At 36.1% G+C, this 20,893-nt stretch overlaps 1 long non-coding RNA gene across 1 annotated transcript in view; it reads right to left on the bottom strand.

Annotated features, from left to right (window-relative positions):
• Positions 1-20,893, bottom strand: part of LOC135274016 (uncharacterized) — a 692,063-nt gene that overhangs the window by 668,474 nt on the left and 2,696 nt on the right. The window contains exon 2 of the long non-coding RNA XR_010341813.1: positions 15,246-15,332. This is a non-coding gene — a long non-coding RNA (uncharacterized LOC135274016). The remainder of the gene's footprint in view (positions 1-15,245; positions 15,333-20,893) is intronic.

The following is a 20,893-nucleotide window of genomic DNA, read 5'->3' on the forward strand; positions in this document are numbered from 1 at the left end:
TGTTATTCTAAAGCAACTGTTCTCAATACTAACTGTACAATAGCATCACCTGGCCAGATTGTAAAATACTATATACCAAGGCTTGAGCCTTATTAATTAAACCAGAATCTTTATGAGGAAAGACCTTTTTTTTTCTATTTTGTTCAGTTATTTCCCCAGAGCTTAGAACAGTGCCTGGCACATAGTAGGCTCAATGAATATTTGATGAATGAATGAATAAATAAAGGATAACAAGTTTTTGAAAGCCAAGGAATCATTTTGGTCTACACATAAGGGCAGAATTCCTTTAGATGATGTAGAAAGTTGCAATACCAAGCAGCTATTTTATTAAACGCTTGATAATTTGTATTAACTTTAGCTGAAAATAACTAAGTTTTTATTGAAATTTTCTATGGATCAGGTATTGTGCTCAGAGTAAAGTTCATAAATGTGAAAAGACATGGTCCTGCATTTGGGAAATTCCCAGTTTATTATGGATTAGTGGTAAAGAGAAAGTCTAGCATATAAACATTCACCCACTAATCCATTAATTTAGCACTTATTTATTAAGTGCTTATTATGTGCCATACACATATGTGCCAGGATACACTGTGACAAACAAGATAAATACAATACCTGTCTTAAGGAGCTTACTGTTTAGTAAAGGAGAAAGATAATAAATAAGGAAACAAATAATAACAATCCAATTGCTGGAGCATAAATGGAAAGTAGAACACGTTGAAAGTGGAATAAGAGGTGGAGTTATAAAATTTACAGCCTGGTAGGCCATGGTAGACAGTTTGAATTTTATTAAGTACAACATGAATCTATTAAATAGTTTTAGGCAAAGAAATGGCATGATGCAATTTGTGTATTTAAAAGATTATTTCTTTTTCCAAATGTAGAACAGGCTCAAGTGTGGACAAAAGTGGAGGCTTAAAAACTAGTTAGAAAGCCTTGCAGAAGTCCAGGTGAGAGATGATAGAAGCAATACATTGGTGCAATTACAGAGGCAAAGGAGAAAATTGAGCAGCTCTAAATATATTTGGAAGGAATCGTCAGGACTCGGTGAGGGATTAAGTGGATGAAAGAGAAGGAAGAATCAACAATGAACCTGAGTTCTGGCTTACACAAATGGAAGGATTGAGTAAATATCTGCACAGATGAGGGAAAAAAAGGTCAACCCTAACATTTAAAATTTGTATAGAAAAGGAACCAACTAGGAGTAACCAGGGAGAGAAGAGGAAGAGCATGAGGAATCTCAGAATCTAAAAATCTCCCTTAAAAAGGAGAGTATTTCAAGAAGGAAGAAGTGATCAAATACGTTCAATGGTGCTAAGCAGCTAAGATAAGGGCGGAAAAATATCCACTGAATATGGCAAAATGAAGATTGCTGGTAATCCTAAGTGAAGCAATTTCAGTAGAGTGAGTGAAATAAAATTCAGATAGGAGTAGGCTCAAAAGTGAATGGGAAGCAAGGCAGTTGAAGAAGCTGAAGTAGACAAGTCTTTCAAGTTTAGTTTTGAAGGGAAACAGAAAAATGAAATTGAGAGCTGGAGGAAATAATTACTGAAGAGCAGAGATCAGAGGATATTTGTGCATTGATGGGAATGCTCTAGTATAGATGAGAAGATTGATGATTCAGGGAAAGAGGGACTGTCAATGAAGAAGTCAGAGAGAGGAGCATAGTAAATTAGGGTGTTCTCAAAAGAATGTGACACCATCTCACACTAGTCAGAATGGCTACTATTTTTCCCCGCCCCTGAGACAGAGTTTTGCTCTGTTGCCCAGGCTAGAGTGCAGCGGCGCCATCTCAGCTCACTGAACCTCCCCCTCCCAGGTTCAAGAGATTCTCCTGTCTCAGCCTCCCGAGCAGCTGGGATTACAGGTGTGTGCCACCTTGCCCAGCTAATTTTTGTACTTTCAGCAGAGACAAGGTTTCACCATGTTGGCCAGGCTGGTCTTGAAGTCCTATTAAAAAGTCAAAAACAACAGATTCTGATGAGACTGTGGAGAAACGGGAACACTTACACACTGTTGGTGGGAATGTAACTTAGTCCAGCCACTGTGGAAAGCAGCCTGAAGATTTCTCAGAGAATTTAAAACAGAGCTACCATTTGACCTAGCAATCCCATTAGTGGGCATATTCCCAAAAGAAAATAAATCATTCTACCAAAAAGAAATATGCACTCAAATGTCAATCGCTGCACTATTCACGGTAACAAAGACATGGAATCAATTGAGACATCCACTAATAGTAGATTCGATAAAGAAAATATGGTACATATACACCATTGTATACTACATGGCCATAAAAAAGAATGTAACCATGTCCTTTGCAGCAACATGGATGCAGTTGGAGGCCAGAGTCCTACGCAAATTAATGCAGAAACAGAAAACCAAACACCATATGTTCTCACTTATAATTAGAAGCTAAACACTGAGCACACATGGATGTAAATACGGAAACAATAGACACTGCAGATTACTAGAAAGGGAAAGGAAGGGAGGGGGACATGGGTTGAAAAACTACCTAATGGGTACTATGCTCACTACTTGGGTCATGGGATACATACTCCAAGCCTCAGAATCATGCAATATCCCTCATATTACAAACCTGCACATGGACTCTCTGTGTCTGAAATAAAAGTTGAAATTTTTAAAAAGAGAGAGAGAATGATGGCCAATGAAATCTAAGCCAAAGAAGGAGAAGAGATATAATTGGGAATTACAGTTTAATGAAAGCTAAACAAAGCAATAATTGAAGAAAGCTAGAAAGAGCAATGAATACATGAGCTTCTGAGGAGGAAGCATACTTGAGAAAGAAAGAGTATTATCCCAAGGAGACATAATGTTGAAAGAACATTGTGTTGTCTTTTGAGGCTATAACTGACAGTGGAGGCAATGAAAAGAAATGAAACTCTAAGCCTGAAAGCTTGTTTTTGGAGGGTATCACATGCCCTGCCAACATGTTTAAACTTAACTTGTTGACAATCAAAATTATTTTTATTTATTTTTTTTTTTTTAGAGAGAGAGAGAGAGAATAGGAAGGAGGAAAAAGGAAGAGAAAGAGAGAGAGAGAATGGGGAGGGGGAAGAAGGAAAAGAAAGAGGGAGAGAGAATGGGAGTATTGCTTTCTTGCTCAGGCTAGAATGCAATTTAGTAATGGGTATTGAAAACCTCTTTTATACTGATAATTATACTTAATGATGTAGTCAGGAAGGAATAAGGGAAGAAGATAACAAACAAACAGCCAACCAATATTTAATTTAAACCTATGAAATGCTATGCGATTACTGAGGAGTGATTTACTTCCAATTATATAGTCACCTTTGGAATAGGTGTGAGGTGGTAATGTATGTTTTGTGTATTTGAAGTGGAGAGTTCTATAAATGTTTATTAAGTTTACTTGTTCCGGGTCTGAGTTCAAGTCCTGAATATCCTTGTTAATTTTCTATCTCGTTGATCTATAGAATCGTTAGCTCTTCTTGTTGCATTGATCCTTTTGCCACTATGTAATGTCATTCCTCGCCTCTTTTGATCTTTGTTGCTTTAAAGTCTACTTTATCAGAGGCGAGAATTGCATCTCCTGCTTTTTGTTTATTAGTTTATTTTTGCTCTCTGTTTGATTGGTAAATCTTCCTCCTTCTCTCTGAGTCTTTGTGTATTGTTGCATGTAAGATGGGCCCGGATGCAGCATACCGATGGGTTTTGGCTTTTTATCCAATTAAAATATATATAAGTTTAATAGCGGCGTTTGATGCTAGCTGGCTGTTTTGCCCATTAGTTGATGTAAATTTTTTATTGTGTTAAAGTTCTTTGCTTTTTGATGTATTTTTGGAAAGGCTGATATTGGTTGTTCCTTTATATGTATAGTGCTTCTTTCAGAAGCTCTTGTAAAGCAGGCCTGGTGGTGGTGAACTCTCTAAGTACTTGTTTGTTTGCAAAAGATTTAATTTTTCCTTCGCTCATAAAGCTTAGTTTGGCTGGATAGGAAATTCTGGGTTGAAAGTTCTTTTCTTTAAGGATGTTAAATATTGGTCCCCACTCTTTTCTGGCTTGTAGGGTTTCTGCTGAGAGATCTGCTGTAAGTCTGATAGGTTTCCCTTTATGGGTAACCTGACCTTTCTCTCTGGCTGCCCTTAGTATTTTCTCCTTCATTTCAACCCTAATAAATCTGGCGATTATGTGCCTTGGGGTTGGTCTTCTTGAAGAATATCTTTGTGGTGTTCTCTGTATTACCTGGAGTTGAATATTACCCTGCCTTGCCAGGTTGGGAAAATTTTCCTGAATGATATCCTGAAGAGTATTTTCCAACTTGGATTCATTCTCTTCATCACATTCAGGTACACCTATCAAACGTAAATTAGGTCTTTTCACATAGTCCCATATTTCCGGGAGACTTTGCTCATTCCTTTTCATCCTTTTTTCTGCATTCTTGTCTTCTCGTTTCATTTCACTGAGCTGGTCCTCGACTTCTGATAGCCTTCCTTCTGCTTGATCAATTCGACTGTTTAAACTTGTGCATGCTTCACGAAGTTCTCGTGTTGTGTTTTTCAGCTCCATCAATTCACTTATATTCCTCTCTAAATTGTCCATTCTCGTTAACGTTTCGTCAAACCTTTTTTCAAGGTTCTTAGTTTCTTTGCATTGGGTTAGAACAAGTTCTTTTAATTCACAGAAGTTTCTTATCACCCACGTTTTGAAACCTGCTTCTGTTATTGGAACACAGGTGTAATCTATTAAGCCTTGTTCTGTTACTGATGAGGAATTGCAATCCCCTGTAGAGGGAGAGGCATTCTGATTTTGAGTATTCTCTACCTTCTTACGCTGGTTTCTTCCCTTCATTATATATTTGTCCGTCTGTCGTCTTTATAATTACCGACTTTCTAACTGGGTCTCTGACGTCCAACTTGTTGATTCCCTGCGCCGAAATCTGAGCAATCCACTGAGCCGGCCAAAACAGCGGTGTTAAGATTGATGGTGCTTTTCTGCCCGGGAATCTCCGGACTCTGCACCAAGAACTGGCATGCTAAGGCACCAGCAAAACCGCCACGCCGGCCACAAGAGTCGCCCTGGCGACCCGTGGATCTCCTCCACTGGGAATCTCCTGGTCCGTGAGCAACTAATTTTCGTCTGAAAGTGTGGCATCCTCTCGTTCTTTGCGCTTTCACTGGGAGGTACGTGCCCGAGCTGCTAATCATCAGCCATCTTGGATCTCTCCGACAATCAAAATTATTAAGACTCTTTGAGTTGCAAATAACAGAGGTCTACTTCAGTGAACTTAATAAAAAATAAATAAATAATAAAATCAAGGGGGTTGTTCAATAAAAGAATACAGGTATCCTATAGAATCCAAGAATGGGAATAAAATGACAGCCTGGGAAGAGGCTAGAATATGGCCAGTACTTTGTCAATAATTTATTCTTTTCTTTCCCAGTCTGTTTCCTTCTTCTCCATTCCACATATTATAATATGGTAACTGCATAACTCACAATTATATTCTTTATAGGGGGAGAATGATTGACTCCATTCACATGTTCATTCCTGTTTCAGTCAACTATGGCAGAAAAATGAGAAGACATTTGAAATAAACATGGCTTCTGGAGGCCCATTCTTATGGATGGGCAGTGGACCATCTATTTCATCGAAGATAATATTGTTAGAAGCTAGGCAGGCAGTTCTCAAATCATGAAGCTATTGGAAAGTGTTTTTGTTTTGTTTTAAGCATGGCATGGAAGGAACATGCTCAAATCCATCATTAACCAAAGAGAATTCCAGTAGCATCTATTATTCCAATCTATGAATAATAGATTGGAAGGGAGATTAACCAGATTCAAAGAGGTAACCCCAATGAGAAAACTACTAAGAAAAGTTACAAGCAAAAAATAAGAACCTGTATTGGGAGAGTAATAGTAGCAATGGAAAGGCATGGACAGAGACTGGACACATTTCAGAGGTTGAATGGACCATATTTGAATATAAGTACTAAGGAAAGATGTAAAGGAAATGAATACTTCAAGATTCCTAGCTTGTGTAATAGGATAGATAGTATTGCTGATAATTGAGACAAGGAAAACAAGAAAAGAAAATACAAGGTTAGAGAGAGCAACCTTGAGCCTGAAAAGATACAGTACATTCAATGTCAGATCCAAAGCTTAAGAATGTGAGTAATCAGTATTTGAGATACATAGGTAATAGTTGGGGCTTCAGGATCACACAAGATCATTCAGAAAGCTCATGTAGAGTAAGAAAAGAGAGTGGTTTGCTCAGAAAATTCTAGCAGAAGAGATGGCACTGAAAGAAAGATAAAGAGCAGACAGAGACACATGGGAAGTGTAAGAACTGCATCTTAGAAGCCAAGAAGGAGTTTCAAGAGAAAGGAAATGATAAACAATCAAATTCTGCACAAAAGTAAAATAAGATGAGAGTTGAAAGAGGCTAACATATTTGACAATCACATCACTGCTGACCTTTCTCAAAGCAATTTCTGTAGACCTGTGGGAGTGGAAACCAGATTGTGGTGGGCTGAAATTAGACCGAGAGACAAGGAAGTGGAGGCAGTGCCTATGACCTGCTCTTTCCAAAACTGTGTGTAAACTAAAGTATATATTGCTATATAATGGTTTATTCTGTTAAAACTTACTTTATCATTATATTGTTTGAACTAAAACTAGATCATTGACAAAGCTTGAATTGAACCATGGACTCCTGACTTCTAAATTTCTAGAAGTCATCTTATTTCCAGGCAAATTAATTCTATAGCCTTTTGTAGGCGTAGTTCCAATAACATATCTCACCCTTATTTTCAGTGGTATTCATGGTATTGTTTTTAATGATTTCTCCCACCATCTTTCCCTTTTACTCCATCTCAGCTCTCAGACGCATGACCTTTTTGCCAATCTCATTAAAGCTTGTGCTTATTTTCTCAAGTTTCCTATCAATTGGGGTAATTGCTTCCTACACAAAACCCAGTCTCCTATTAACTGGCTCATTACCTTGAATTAAAAGTTTAGAAACTTCTTCAAACTGAAATCACTGTAGAATCCCGAAAAGAAACTATTTTGAAGATGCTGACACATGTGTATGCCAAGACAATTCTTGGGTTGTATTCAATGATTTACAGACCCAACCTATTTCTTGTAAAGTTTCTATAGGCATTAGTTTTCCACCTTTACTATAATGGTACATTTATTACTCCCCAAGTCATAATAGCAGACATATAGAGTAGTAGAAGACAAAATCAATTAATGTGTTGATCACAGTTCTATGTTGATAGAGCTAATGTGGTTCAGAAAAGAAATATTATTAAAGTGCCTCTAGTTCTCTCTCCAGCTGAAGATAATTAGCTTAATAAACATTTCTACTAATTATTTCCATGCTAACTAGTTTTATCTTTGCATTTCTTGGCTTACCTCATTGATGCTGAACATCCTAAAAAGCTTCTGCTGCTTTGAGTCAGTGAAAAAGACCAAGAAACATGAAGGTTTTTTTAAAAAAAACATTTTTTTCAAATGTTATAAAATAAATAATATGAACTCATTATACCTAACATGAGTGATTTAAATTCTTCTTTGGTAGTCCAGTTAAGTATCTTCTCAAACAGATTTTTTTTCAGCATCTGCATAAGTTCAATATGTACATCACTTCATATAAAATAACATCTCCAAAAAAGAACTAAAATGCCTCAGTATACAAACAACTGACCTGGCAATCAAACACTATTTAGCATGATGTAGATAGGGACCTTGGGTTGTGTCCTAAAGGATCATAAGTGGGTTGAGGAGATAGGATATGCTATCCATAGGAAAGTAAATAATAATATGACAGCATATTTTCAATGAGAAGTATATAGTACCAAGAATAAGAGCTGTCAGATTTCAAAAGAAAAAAGCTATCACACAGAGGCGGAATAATTAGAAATTTTTCATGAAGGAAGTGTTCTTTGTGCTGGATCATGGAGAAACTATATAATGTAGATTAGCAAAAAGGCATGGAAAAGGCATTATATGCAGGAGAGACAACTTAGGCAAAGATCCAGTTGAATTGCTCAAGATATAATAGACCAACTTGGCCTGAAAAAGGCCTGGAAATGTCCCCTTTTGTGCTCTGTGAGAAGTTAGCCACCATGTAAAAAGTCAAACTACACCGAGGCTACCATGCTCTGAGAAGCCTAACCTATCCAGATGGAGAGGTCAAATAGAGTGAATTGAGGCCACTGGTCCTGAGCTCCCAGTTGAAATAGACAATATCAACATGTCAGTAGGGTGAATGAGACTATCTTAGAAGTGGGTCCTCCAAGAGAAGTTGAGCCATCCTGCCTAAATTTCAGCATTTTGAGCAAATAAATGATTTATACCATTTTAAATCACTATTGTTTTTAGTGAATCACTGACTTTTTTCTTAAGTATGGGTTTAAAAACTATGAAAACCCCAGAAGAAAATCTGGGCAATATCATTTAGGACACAGGCATGGGCAAAGATTTCATGACAAAGACTCCAAAAGCAACTGCAACAAAAACAAAAATTGACAGATGGGATCTAATTAAACTATAGAGCTTCCATACAGCAAAATAGACTATCATCAGAGTGAACAACCTACAAAATGGGAGAAAATTTTTGCAATCTATTCATCTGACAAAGGTCTAATAGCCAATATCTATAAGGACCTTAAACAAATTTACAAGAAAAAAACAACCCCATTAAAGTGGGCAAAGGACATGAACAGATACTTCTCAAAAGTCATATATATGACCAACAATCATGAAAAAAACCTCAACATCACTGATCATTAGAAAAATGCTAATCAAAACCACAATAAGATATCATCTCATACCTGTCAGAATGACTATTACTAAAAAATTAAAAAAAAAAAAAAACAGATGCTGGTGAGGTTGTAGAGAAAAAGGAATGCTTTTCCACTGTTGATGGGAGTGTAAGTTAGTTCAACCACTGTGGGAGACAGTGTGACATTTCCTCAAAGACCTATAGGCAGAAATACAATTTGACTCAGCAATCACATTACTGGGTAATACCCAAAGGAATACAAATCATTCTATTATAAAGATACATGCATGTGGCCAGGCACAGTGGCTCGAGCCTGTAATCCCAGCACTTTGGGAAGCCAAGGTGGGCAGACCATGAGATCAGGAGTTCGATACCAGCCTGGCCAACATAGTGAAACCCCATCTCTACTAAAGATACAAAAAAAAAAATTAGCCAGGCATGGTGGCATGCACCTGTAATCCCAGCTACTCAGGAGGCTGGGGCAGGAGAATTGCTTTAACCTGGGAGGCTGAGGTTGTAGTGAGCCAAGATTGCACCATTCCACTCCAGCCTGGGTGACAGGGTGAGACTTCATCTCAAAAAAATAAATAAATAAATAAGAAACACATGCATGCATATGTTAACTGCAGCACTATTCACAATAGCAAAGACATGGAATCAACCCAAATGTCCATCAGTAGTACAGTAGATAAAGAAAATGTGATATATATACATCATGGAATACTATTCAGCCATAAAAAGGAATAAGATCATGTCCTTTGCAGGGACATGAATGAAGCTGAAGGCCATTATCTTCAGCAAACCAACACAGGATCAGAAAATAAAATACCACATATTCTCACTTACAAGCGGGAGTTGAATGATGAGAACATATGAGGACATGTGGGGGAACAACACATACTGGGGCCTATTGGAGGATTCTGGGAGAAAGAGGGAGACCATCAGGAAGAACAGCTAATGGATTCTGGGCTTAATATCTAGGAGATGAGATCGTCTGTGCTGCAAACTATCATGGCACATGTTTACCTACGTAACAAACCTGTATATCCTGCACATGTACCCCTGAACTTCAAAAAAGTGAGTTTAAATTGTGAGATAAGGAATCAAGAGGGCCTCTTGCCTCACTATTGTTCACTTCCCTAGCTTTAAGTTTTCTCTTCTACATATCATAAGTATTTACCCTTAAATGCCATGTCAAATGATGACTGGTTAATTATTATTTTTTAGTTCAAAGGGTCCCTTTTAATGTTATTTATCTTTTAACAAGGGAAGACAGAAATATTTTCAAGATCCAAGTGTTTTAAAAAGTGGGAATGGGGTAGGTTGGGGGTATGCAATGAAGTAGAAAGAAAAGAAAACATGTAAAATCACCAAGTAGGAGCCCAATGTATCCAATATAAGCTATATTGCTTTGGGTTATCTAGCTCATAATTTTTCTTTGCTTAATTTCTCTACTTAGAAATATTATGTCAGTTTTGGTGTGTTTTTTTTTTAAGTGAGAAAAGTTAATTAAGAGTATTTTGTAAAACTCATATGCCAATAGGCTAAAATCAACTTGGCAAATAATTATTTTTAAATAACAAACAAAAGCATTTTCCTATCTGATGCTTTTCCTAAAACATGCAATATGAACCAAAGAGTAAAAGAAAATAATGTATTGCACTTCTTTTCAACTAGTCTACCACTACTTCTGTCTAACTGGTTTGATACATTCATGGAGAATTTCCTTTAAAAGATATATTCTTCTAAAACTAATTAAAAATAAAACTGTTACTAATATTTTCAGTTCCTACCCTCATCAATTATTTGGAATTAGACCAGGTTAAGAATTCAAAACGTTGCGTATCATTTTCTATTTTAAAGTCACGGGCATTGATAAGAGACTAATATTCAGGAATTATTTGATGTCTCTCATTTCCACTTATCTTCTCAGTTAACAGGTATGCTGAGCCTTTGCTATTTTCACACTAAACTGATTACTTGGTTGATTTAGGTAGCAAAAAAGATAAAGAACCTGTATCAAATTTCTACTTATATTATTTTATACATAGTAAATAAAAATTTCATTGATGTGCATCCTCTGACTAGTAAATACAAATTTGATAAAAATACAATATTTTGTTTTTTAATTTTTTTCCCAATGAAGCTGCAATGACTAGCAGAATGTCTAGCATACAAATGCAGAAAACATTATTTTTAATAGCTTTATTGAAGTATATTGATATGCAATAAAATGCACACATTTAAATTGATAAATTTTTACATATGTACAGACTCATAAAACCCTCACCAAAATCAAGGTAATCAACACATTCATTACTCCCAAAAGTTTCCTCATGTTTTCTTTGTAATTTCTCCCAACAATCCCCCCCTACACCATCCCCATGCAACCAATGATCTCTTTTCTGTCACTATAGGTTAGTTTGCATTTTCTAGAATTCACATAAGTGAAATTGAACAGTATGTATTGTTTTCTGCCTGGCTTCTTTTACTCTGCTCAATTATTTTGAGATTCATTTGTCATGTGTGAAACAAGAGCTTATTTCTTTTTATTCTTTTTGTTGACTAGTATTCTATTGCATGGCTATACTACAGTTTGTTTATCCATTCGCCTGTTGATTAACATTTGAGTTGTTCCCAGTTTGGGGCTTTTACAGATAAAGCTACCGTAAAGATGGGTATATAAGTCTTTATATAGACATACTTTCATTTGTCTTGGGTAATATTTCACGGTAGGATGGCTGGATCATATGGCAGGTGTATGTTTAGCTTTTTAAGAGATTGCCAAACTGTTTTCCAAAGTGATTATATTATTTAACATTTTCACCTGCATTGTATAGCATTCTCCCTTCCTCTCACTGCTGGCATGGTCAGTCTTTTGAATTTTAGCCACTCTGAGAGGTATACAGTGGTATCTCATTGTGGTTTTGCTTTTCCCTAATGCTTAATGATGTTAAGCATTCACACATTTTTTTGCCATCTGTTCATCATCTTTAGTGAAGTGTCTTCATGTCTTTTTCCCATTTGGTATAGGAAGGGAGTTATTTGTTTTCTTATTACTAAGCTTTAAGAGTTCTTTGTATATTCTGGATACAAGTCCTTGATGAGACACATGATTTCAAATATTTTCTCCCATTAAGTGGCTTATCTTTTCAGTCCTTTAATGGTGTCTTTCAAAGAGCAGAAAATTTTTTATTTTGCTAAAGTCCAAGTTATCATTTTTTTATGGATTGTATTTTGTGTAAAATTTAAAAAAAAAAAAAAAAAAAACAAGTTGCCTTACTCAAAGTCACAAAGATTTTCTCCTATATTTTCTTCTAGAAGTTTTATAGTTTTAGGTTTTATATTTAGTTATGTGTTCCATTTTGAGTTAATGTGAAGGGGTTTTTTTTCACATATGGATGTCCAATTGTTTCAGTATTATTCGTTGAAAAGATGATTCTTTCTCCACTGAATTGCTTTTGCATGTTTGTGGAAAATTCAGTTATTCACACATCTGTGGGCCTGTTTCTGAACTTGTCTCTCGTTCCATTGATCTATCTGTTATTTATGCCAATACCACATTGTCTTGATTACTGTGGTTATATACTAAATGTTGAAATATTCAACTTTCTTCTGTGTTTTCAAAATTGTTTTGGATCTTCTAGTTTCTTTGTTTTTCCATATAAACTTTAGAATCAGCATATCTTGTCTTTTTTTTTTTTTTTTTTTTTGAGAGAGAGAGAGAGACTGAGAGTCTCACTTTGTCACCCAGGCTGGAATGCAGTGCCAACGATCATTCATCAGTCTCCACAGCCTCAATCTCCTGGGCTCAGGTGATCCTCCCACCTCAGCCTCCTGAGTACCTGGGACTACAGGCACATACCACCACACCCAACTAATTTTTGTAATTTTTGTAGAGACAGGGTTTTGCCATGTTGCCCAGGCTGGTCTCAAACTCCTGGGCTGAAGCAATCCTCCCATATCCATCTCCCAAAGTGCCAGGATTATGGGCATGAGCTACTATGCCTATCCCAGTTTATCGATTTCTACCAAAAAAAAAACAATCTTGCCAGAATTTTGATTGAGTCTTTTTTGAATCTTTAGGTCAATCCAGGGAAACTGACATATTATAACCATACTGAGACTTCCTATGCATGGCTCAATATATTTTTATTAAATAAAGGAAGAATTTTTGAAACTTGGGTTTTGGAATAAATAATTTTCAGAAGCTCTAGGAAAATTAGAAATATCATGGTTAACTACTGAAAGAAATCATAGATGACACAAATGGAAACACATCTTATGCTCATGGGTGGGTAAAATCAATATTGTGAAAACGACCATACTGTTCAAAGCAATCTACAGATTCAATGCAATTCCCATCAAACTACCATCATCATTCTTCGCAGAACTAGAAAAAAAATCCTAAAATTCATATAGAACCAAAAAAGAGCCTGCATAGCCAAAGCAATGCTAAGCAAAAATAACAAATCTAGAGGCATCACATCACCTGACTTCAAACTATATTACAAGGTTATAGTTACCAAAACAGCATGGTACTTGTATAAAAATAGGCACATAGACCAATGGAACAGAATGAAGAACTCGGAAATAAAGCCAAATACTTATAGCCAACTGATCTTCAACAAAGTAAACAAAAACATAAAGTGGAGTAAGGACACCCTATTCAAAAAATCATGCTGGGATAATTGGCAAGCCACACATAGGAGAATAAAACTGGATCCTCATCTCTCACCTTATACAAAAACCAACTCAAGATGGATCAACAACTTCAATCTAAGGCCTGAAACCACAGAAATTCTAGAAAACAACATCAGAAAAACCATTCTAGACATGGGCTTGAGCAAATAATTCATGACCAAGAACCCGAAGCAAATGCAACAAAAACAAAATAGATAAATGGGACATAATTAAACCAAAAAGCTTCTGTATAGCAAAAGAAATAATCAGCAGAGTAAACAGATAACCCACAGAGTAGGAGCAAATATTCACAAACTATGCTTTGAGAGAGGAATAATATCCAGAATCTACCAGGAACTAAAACAAATCAGCAAGAAAAGAAATAAATAATCCCATCAAAAGTGGGCAAAGAACATGAATAAATAATTCTCACAAAAGATACACAAACAGCCAACAAATACATGAAAACATGCTCAACATCACTAATTATCAGGGAAATGCAAATTAAAACTACAATGAATACTGCCTTACTTCTGCAAGAATGGCCATAATTTAAAAAATTAAAAAAATAGACGTTGGCATGGATGTGTTGAAAAGGCAACATTTTACACTGCTGGTGGGAATGTAAACTAGTACAACCACTATGAAAAACAGTATGGAGCTTCCTTAAAAAACTAAAAGTAGAATTACCATTCAACCCAGCAATCCCACTACCAGTTATCTACTCAAAGGAAGTCATTATATGAAAAAGACATTTGCACATGCATGTTTATAGCAGCACAATTAATAATTGCAAAAATATGGAACCACCATACCTGCCTATCAACTGAGTGGATAAAGAAAATGTGGTATATAAACACCACGGAATGTGGTACATACACACTCAGCCCTCAAAAAGAAATGAAATAATGTATGTTGCAGCAACTTGGATGGAGTTGGAGGCCATAATTCTAAGTGAAGTAACTCAGGAATGGAAAACAAAATATTACATGTTCTCACATATAAGTGGGAGCTAAGCTATGAGAATGCAAAGGCTTAAGAAAGATATTGTGGGCTTTGGAGACTTGCAGGGAAGGACGGAATGGGGGTGAGAGATAAAAGACTACACATTGGGTACAGTGTACACTGCTCAGGTGGAAAGGTGCACCAAAATCTCAGATATCACCACTAAAGAGCTTATCACTGTAACCAAAAATCACCTGTTCTCCAAAAGCTATTGAATTTTTTTCAAAGAGAGATAAAATAAAAATGCATAGTTTAAAATGTAGATAATATCCATATGGTTCAAAACTCCAAAATTAAAAATAATACAGAGTATCCTTCCCACTCCTGCCTCCCAGGAACTCAATTTTCATCCTCCATAATCTGCACATAAAGGTCTCCTCATTCATTTTTATGTCCCTGGTGTGTTCTTTTGTATGGATGTTGCATAATTTATTTAATTAGTGTCTTACTAAGGGACATTTAGATTATTTCCAATTCTTTGCCACTACAAAATTTCACAATAAATAACCTTGTATAAGCATAATTTCCTACATGTATGTACATAGCTGAATAATAAATTCTTTAAAATAGAATTGATGCCTCAAAGGGCATAGATATTTATAATTTTGATAGTTATTGCCAAATTGCCCTCCAAAGGCAATACAAAAATTTATATTCTCAAGAGCACTATAGGATAATGCCTGTTTTCCACATTCCTAAACAGTATATCATCCAATTTTTAGAACTTTGTAAATCTCATAGATGAAAAATGTTACTAGAGCACAGTTATTTCTCTTACTATGAGTTCTTACCTTAGTTTCTTCATGTGTACCTCAGTTTCCTCATAGGGCTGTTGTGAAGATAAAGTAATTCGTATGCACAGATATCAGGAACAGTACCTAGAACATAATAAGCATCATGAAAGTGATTACTCTTATTGCCATCATCATCATTTTTTCATAACCTTTATTCATTTTTCTACCGGGTTGTTGATCTGTATCCTGTTTCTGTAGAAATTATTGAAGTGTAAGAAGGGTGACCACACACCACACATGCCAGTTTGTCTGAGAAAGTCCCAATGTATGCCTATTATCTTAGCATAATAATTAATAATGCCCCTGTACAGTTTCAAATGGTAGTGATTTGAATGACATGGTCACCATATATATGTAAAGTAAATTAAAACTCCATCTGGAATCTCAAAAAAAGAGACAAATACATAGAAAGAGAGAGTAGAACGGTGATTACTAGATGTGGAGGTTGGGGGCACACGAAGGGGATGGGGAGATGGAGGTAAAAGGGTACTAAGTTGCAGTTGCATGTAGGATGAATAAGTCTAGAGAATAAGACTAAAGATCTAATGTGTAGCATGAGGACTACAGTTAATAGTATCGCATTGCATGCTGGAAATTTGCTGAGAGAATAGATTTTAGGTGCTTTTACCACACACACACAAAGAGGGAAAGGTACCTATGTGAGATGATGTGTATATTAACTTGCTTGACTGTAGTAACCATTCCACTGTGTACATCAAAACATTATGTGGTCAGGCACAATGGCTATAATGCCTATAATCCCATTGCTTTGGGGAGGCAAGGCAGGGAGGATCTCTAGAGACTAGGAGTTCAAGACCAGCCTGGGCAACACAGCGAGACCCTATCTCTAAAAAAGAAAAAAAAATTTAATTAGCCATGCACCTGTGGTTCTAGCTACTCAGGAGGCTGAGGCAGGAGGACCAGTTGAGCCCAGGAGTTTGAGGTTACAGTGAGCTATGATTGCACTACTGCACTCCAGCCTGGGCAACACAGCAAGGCCCTGTCTCTAAAAATGAATTCTAAAAAAAAATAATTAAATACATATAATATTTAAAAAAGAAATACCATGTATATTAAAATACTATGGTAGTACATTTTGACCTGGCTTTTCATATAACATTTATTCTAATTATCTTACAAAAAATTGGGGGGAGAGATAACAGTTAACTTTAGGAACTATATGGTGATTACTTCATATTTTGACATATAAAATCTTATAATTTCAGAGCTAATATGGGAATATGTTCTACTTTCAGGAAAAGAAAAAAGTTGGAAGTCAGTGACAAACTATTAAAATCTAATGAGAGACTGACGTACATTTAATAAAACAAGTGTAAATTTAGCTTCCTGCATTTAGAAAAATTTCACTTTTTCAGGTCCCTTAGAAACAATTAATATCTATACCATTTGTTAACATTTGTACTTTTTTACCTTTTCAAAACACTTTCGGTCCATAATTTCTTTTTATTCACACAACTTTGTGAGGTAGGAATGGTAAGTTGTCATCATCTGACAACTGAGAAAACCAAGGAACCTAGCAGATAGCAGATTACTTCAAGTCACAGAGAAAGCTAGTGAACACTGCTTCCTGGTCAACGTAATTCTCTTCCAGAATGTCTCAACACTAGCCACCTCTGTGCAGAAAAATAGAACTCACTTCAGCTAGTTCAAATAGTAAAGGTATTTATTAATAGAGGTTAGGTGTCCCCGGATCTCCAGAAGGACCAGAGAGGCAGACTTGGAGACTACGCAGCCAGACCCCCACCTAAGTTGACCCAGGAACTACTCTGGGAAAGATCCATTGTCCCTATTATTGGCTTATAGAGTAAATGTTAGACACTGGAAGGTAGAACCTCAGGCTTGGTGATCCTAAAAGAACTACACCTCCATTCTCCCTCAACAGTCCAAAAGTTTCCCTATAGTTTCTACTTCATCGTTTTGCTCTCTTCCAAAAAGGCACTTCATTCAGAGGCTATGATTAGCAGAGTCTAGATCAGTTCCCTGAGCCTGCATTCAGAGTGTAAGAAATCCCCCAAATGTAAAAAATGATGTTTGAAAGGACTAAGTAGCCTCAACATGGCAAGGTACATCTCATAAAGCATTCTCAAAATTAATGTGAGTCATAGAATTACTGTGGTTTGGGGACTGAAAGGGATCTTTCCAATTGCCAGTATTTTATGAATTTTAGGCTATGATTAATTAGAGAATCATAAAATCAATGTAGTCTGTCCTATAGTTTTAAAAAACTAAAAATAGAATTGAAATTACCATCATGTACTGCAGTAGTGAAGTTAAGTATTGTTTTGTGAAACTTTTATCCTCATTATATATGCAGGCATGGATTTATAGATGTATAGCATATGCCTAAGTGTCCTGTGCACCCAGGTAAAATGTATTTCTTACTACAGTCATGGTAAAAAAAAAATTGAAAAACACTAGTCAAATCCAACCTCTTCATTTTACATTTGACACAGGATAAATAAGGATCAGATAAAACAAGAACCTTGCTCTGTTGGTTAATGCAAAGCTGGAATTAGGACACAGAAAATCTTAGTCCTACATTTCATTGTAAGGACATAATGTATCACTTAGAAGAATACTTTTTTATGTAAATCTATTCCACATTAGCCCTGTTATGATTATTAAATATATTTCTTTAATTAGTATATCACACAATAGTGTGATATATAATTAAAAAATAGTATGTTTTATAATTGCATTTTGAGGTAAGCATTAATTAATGGTTGTCACTTGGTTAACACTCGTCTATATATTAACTCTTGAAAGATAAATCTGTGTGTTATTTTGAACACTTTTCATGTTCGCAGCTAAATTATATGCTGCGAGAAAGTCATTGAAATAGTAAAGACATAAATTTTTAAAGAAAATAATCCTATTTTTAATAAATAAAAGGATTTTTAAATTGCAATCTGCCATATTGAATACAAATATATCACTGAAAATATTTCTTTTCTTGTTAGTTCTCCACTGTTTGTTTCTATCAAAATATTAAGTATGGAATTTTCCAAAGAAAGTTTCTATGATTTGAAATAAAATATGAAAAACAAAAGGTTTAACAGTTTCTCTATAATGTGCTCAATTAATGATATACCTACTTCTAGAAATTCTGAATAGAACAAATCATTTAAACTTAACAGATATTTTTATATTCTTAAGAATTATGCAAATAGTAGGTAAATTTTATCAAAATAATATAGATTTTACTTTTCCAGTCCTCAATTTAAATGAATTCCTAAAGATTCTATTTCTAAATAGTTATGAACCAAAGATTTGTTCAGCTTGGAATACAGCCATATCTTCAATAATAAAGTTGATTAAGTCTTTTTGCACAACTGATGTACACTGTTGTTTTAACATTTTTATGTTTTAGAAACAGAAGTTTAATATTAATACTTTCATTATGCAACATTAAAATCTAATTGTTTTTATGATAAAGAGGTCCGAAGCAAAGTAGATTATACAAAAAGTCACTAAAGAATAAAATTAAATAATGCTTTAGAAAATTCAAAGAACCCCAATTTCTTTTATTATTATTCTTTTTTTGTTTGAGACAGGGTCTCACTCTGTCACCCAGGCTGGAATACAGTGGCACAATCATGATCCACTCTAGCCTTGACCTTCTGGGCTCAAGCTATACTCCCAACTCAGCCTCCTGAGTAGCTGGGACTACAGTTGTGTACCACAACCCCCTGCTAATTTTTGTATTTTACGTAGAGATGGGTTTTCACTATATTGCCTAGGCTGGTCTTGAATTTCTGGGCTCAAGTGATCCTCCCACCTCAGCCTCCCAAAGTGCCTGGATTACAGGTGTGAACCACCACACTTGGCCAAGAACCCCAATTTCTATTATGTAGTCTTCTCTTGTCTACAAGAATACTCAAGAGGGGCAGAATGAAATGTACAACTCTTTTACAAAGTATACCCAGAACCTACTGGTTAACTCAGTGCCTCATCCCAGATTTCAACATGGATTTTTAAATTTACTTTTCATCACGCATTAACTTTTTCAAACTCCCACTGAGAATAGAACATATTTTATTATTGCAATTTGTTGACTCTTTACATCCTTTGATGAAATTTGTGTAACTTATAAAGAATATAACTATAAACAAAGATGACAAAGTATTTTTCTCCCCAAAGACATTTTTTCTGTACTGAGTGATTCTTGGACACAGGAAACGTATTGTGACCTATCAAATGTATAAGGAGTTAGGTGCAGAAGCTGGTCAGGTAAGGCAAAGAATGAGAATAAGAAATTTACTTATCAGGGGTTTAAAGCAGTCATTAGAAAAGCCTCTTCTCCCCAGACTGGTTTGTCCTGCCCAGTGAAGAGTGTTTTATTCCAACATCCATCCTCTTTCCCTAACAGGCTTTTAAAATAATGAGAAAATTTTTTAAAAAACATGATATTGAGGGGGAGAGATCCAAGATGGCTGATGATTAGCAGCTCGGGCACGTACCTCCCAGTGAAAGCGCAAAGAACGAGAGGACGCCACACTTTCAGACGAAAATTAGTTGCTCACGGACCAGGAGATTCCCAGTGGAGGAGATCCACGGGTCGCCAGGGCGACTCTTGTGGCCGGCGTGGCGGTTTTGCTGGTGCCTTAGCATGCCAGTTCTTGGTGCAGAGTCCGGAGATTCCCGGGCAGAAAAGCACCATCAATCTTAACACCGCTGTTTTGGCCGGCTCAGTGGATTGCTCAGATTTCGGCGCAGGGAATCAACAAGTTGGACGTCAGAGACCCAGTTAGAAAGTCGGTAATTATAAAGACGACAGACGGACAAATATATAATGAAGGGAAGAAACCAGCGTAAGAAGGTAGAGAATACTCAAAATCAGAATGCCTCTCCCTCTACAGGGGATTGCAATTCCTCATCAGTAACAGAACAAGGCTTAATAGATTACACCTGTGTTCCAATAACAGAAGCAGGTTTCAAAACGTGGGTGATAAGAAACTTCTGTGAATTAAAAGAACTTGTTCTAACCCAATGCAAAGAAACTAAGAACCTTGAAAAAAGGTTTGACGAAACGTTAACGAGAATGGACAATTTAGAGAGGAATATAAGTGAATTGATGGAGCTGAAAAACACAACACGAGAACTTCGTGAAGCATGCACAAGTTTAAACAGTCGAATTGATCAAGCAGAAGGAAGGCTATCAGAAGTCGAGGACCAGCTCAGTGAAATGAAACGAGAAGACAAGAATGCAGAAAAAAGGATGAAAAGGAATGAGCAAAGTCTCCCGGAAATATGGGACTATGTGAAAAGACCTAATTTACGTTTGATAGGTGTACCTGAATGTGATGAAGAGAATGAATCCAAGTTGGAAAATACTCTTCAGGATATCATTCAGGAAAATTTTCCCAACCTGGCAAGGCAGGGTAATATTCAACTCCAGGTAATACAGAGAACACCACAAAGATATTCTTCAAGAAGACCAACCCCAAGGCACATAATCGCCAGATTTATTAGGGTTGAAATGAAGGAGAAAATACTAAGGGCAGCCAGAGAGAAAGGTCAGGTTACCCATAAAGGGAAACCTATCAGACTTACAGCAGATCTCTCAGCAGAAACCCTACAAGCCAGAAAAGAGTGGGGACCAATATTTAACATCCTTAAAGAAA

Source organism: Aotus nancymaae, unplaced genomic scaffold, assembly GCF_030222135.1.
Source record: "Aotus nancymaae isolate 86718 unplaced genomic scaffold, 86718_ANA_hifiasm-v0.15.2.pri h1tg000002l, whole genome shotgun sequence".
Taxonomy (NCBI): Eukaryota; Metazoa; Chordata; class Mammalia; order Primates; family Aotidae; genus Aotus; species Aotus nancymaae.